At 36.1% G+C, this 2,330-nt stretch overlaps 1 non-coding gene across 1 annotated transcript; it reads right to left on the bottom strand.

Annotated features, from left to right (window-relative positions):
• Positions 1-300: 300 nt before the first annotated feature.
• LOC113624173 (U6 spliceosomal RNA) lies at positions 301-407 on the bottom strand. The gene has a single exon (XR_003434253.1). It is a non-coding gene; the product is annotated as a U6 spliceosomal RNA (small nuclear RNA).
• Between the last annotated feature and the right edge of the window lie 1,923 nt (positions 408-2,330).

Consider the following 2,330-nt stretch of genomic DNA (forward strand, 5'->3'; position numbering starts at 1 on the left):
GAATAAGATTAGTTGACATCCATCACCTCATATAGTGATAAAAATTTTTTGGTTTCCCTTGAGATAAGAACTTTTGAGATCTACGCTCTTAGCAGCTTTAAAATATATCATACAGCAGTGTTAACTATAGTCATCATGTTGTACATTGCATCCTTAGTACTTATTTATCTTATAACTGGAAGTTTGTAACTTTTGACCACCTTCACCCAATTCTCTTACCTCCCACCACTTTGCCTCTGGTAAACACAAATCTGTTCTCTTTTTCCATGAGTTTGGGCTTTTTTTTTAGCCTTCATATATAAAAATATGGAACACTACATGTATTTGTGCGTCATCCTGGTGCGGGGGCCGTGCGAATCTTCTCCGTATTGTTCCAACTTTAGTATATGTGCTGCTGAAGTGAGCATCCTGCTCTTTTTATTAAGGGTTCAAATCAGTAAGAGAGGTTTTCCAGTAAACTGAGGCACTTGTCTTAACACACATGGTCACTGCACAGGCTAGCAGTGCCCTTAGTTTATGAAACCTCTCTCTTGTCCCTCAATTTCCCACTACAAATAGGAAAATTTCAAGAAAAGGAAAGTCCAGCTTCCCTATTGCCTATGTTTTCAAAAAAGTGTATAAGAAGGTCCTTGTGCAAAAAATTCTATAAGAGGGTCCTATATCCTATAAGAGGGTCCTTGAGGAGGGTGATTAGGACAGCCTATCTGACCAGCAGTAGAACTGGTTCACTATGCAGACTCTGACTATTTACCTCTGTTATGAGACTGGCGCAGATTTTGTAGGAAATGTTCCCCTAGATTCTGCAGCAGCCAAGATTTCAGATGGTGGAACTTGTTTATAAAATAAATCCAGACACTCACTTTAGGAACCGGTCAACAAACAGTTACTGAGGATGCTTAGAAAGATGAGTACTGAGGTTACAGTTTCTTCTGCAGCTTAGAATCAGAGATGATGGGCAGGAGCTTCCTTAGTTTTACGGGCTTCCGTTTCTCCAGCCACACACATTTAACAAAAATGAATGGTTAGACATTCATTTGGGGTGCTTGTGTATGATTCAAAAAGAACTTGTTCCTTATAAAATTTATTGTTAAATGACTCACTACAGGATGATGATGAAAATAAGCCTTCTAATTTAAAGAGTTATGCAAATATTCTTTTAAAAGTCAACCTTGTGAGGTATAATTTACATATAATAAAATACATATATTTCAAGTGTACCATTCAATAAATGTATACACTCACATCACCATCATCATAGTCAAGATATAGCACATTTCCTCACACCAGAAAGCTCCCTCATGTACATCCTTTGCAGTCAGTCTCTGCTTCCAACTACTGCCCCAGGCAAAAATTGATCTCATTTTTATCACTATAGATTAGTTTTTCCTCTTCTAGTATTCATGTAAATGGAATCAGACAGTATGCATATTTTTTGTGTTGAGTTCCTTTCACTCAGCATGAGGTTTTTGAGACTCATCCACATTGTTGCCTTTATCAGTAATTTATATTTTTATTGCCGAATAGTATTTAACTGTGTTAATAACACAATTTGTTAGCCTATTGGTGGATACTTGGGTTGTCCCAGTTTTGGGCTATTATGAACAAAGTTGCTATGAACAGTCTTTGGGTGGATATATGTTCTTTTTTCATTTTGGTAAATACCTGGGAGTGGAGCAGCTGATTCATATGATAAGTATGTTTAACTTTAAAAGAAACTGTCAAACCGTTTTCCAAAGTGGTTGTACTATTTTCCACCCTCAATAGCAAGATAACTAACTGTTCTCAATCTTCTTCAATACTTGGTATTGTCAGCCTTTTAAAAGGATGTGGAGTGGTATCTATCTAGTGAATATGTAGTGGTATCTGATCTTAGCTTTGATTTGCAATTTCCTTATAACTATGATGTTTAACATGTCTTCTTGTGCTTATTAGCCACGCATGTATCTTCTTTGGTGAAGTGTCTGTTCAAGTCTTCTGCCCATCAAAAAACAATTAGATTGTATTATTATTATTGAGTTGTAAAAATTTTAAACTATATTCTGGCTATAAGCCCAGTGTCATATACGTATTGATATTACACAAACTTCTCTCAGTCTGTAGCTTGCCATTTTGTCATTTCTTAAAAAAAGTCTATTTTGCCCTACTTCTCACCTCCTTCTCCTTCAGGTCTCTAATTACATATATTTAGGCCATTTTCTGCTGTCCTACAGGTCTCTAAGGATATGTTTTTTTTCCTTCAATCTATTTTCTCTCTATTCATTAGCTTGGATAATTGCTATAGATTTGCCTTCTTATGTTCAAATTCACCAGTGACTTTTTCCCTCTCATCT

This window comes from Aethalodelphis obliquidens, unplaced genomic scaffold (assembly GCF_003676395.1).
Source record: "Aethalodelphis obliquidens isolate GAN/ISIS:26980383/991018 unplaced genomic scaffold, ASM367639v1 scaffold1, whole genome shotgun sequence".
Lineage (NCBI taxonomy): Eukaryota > Metazoa > Chordata > Mammalia > Artiodactyla > Delphinidae > Aethalodelphis > Aethalodelphis obliquidens.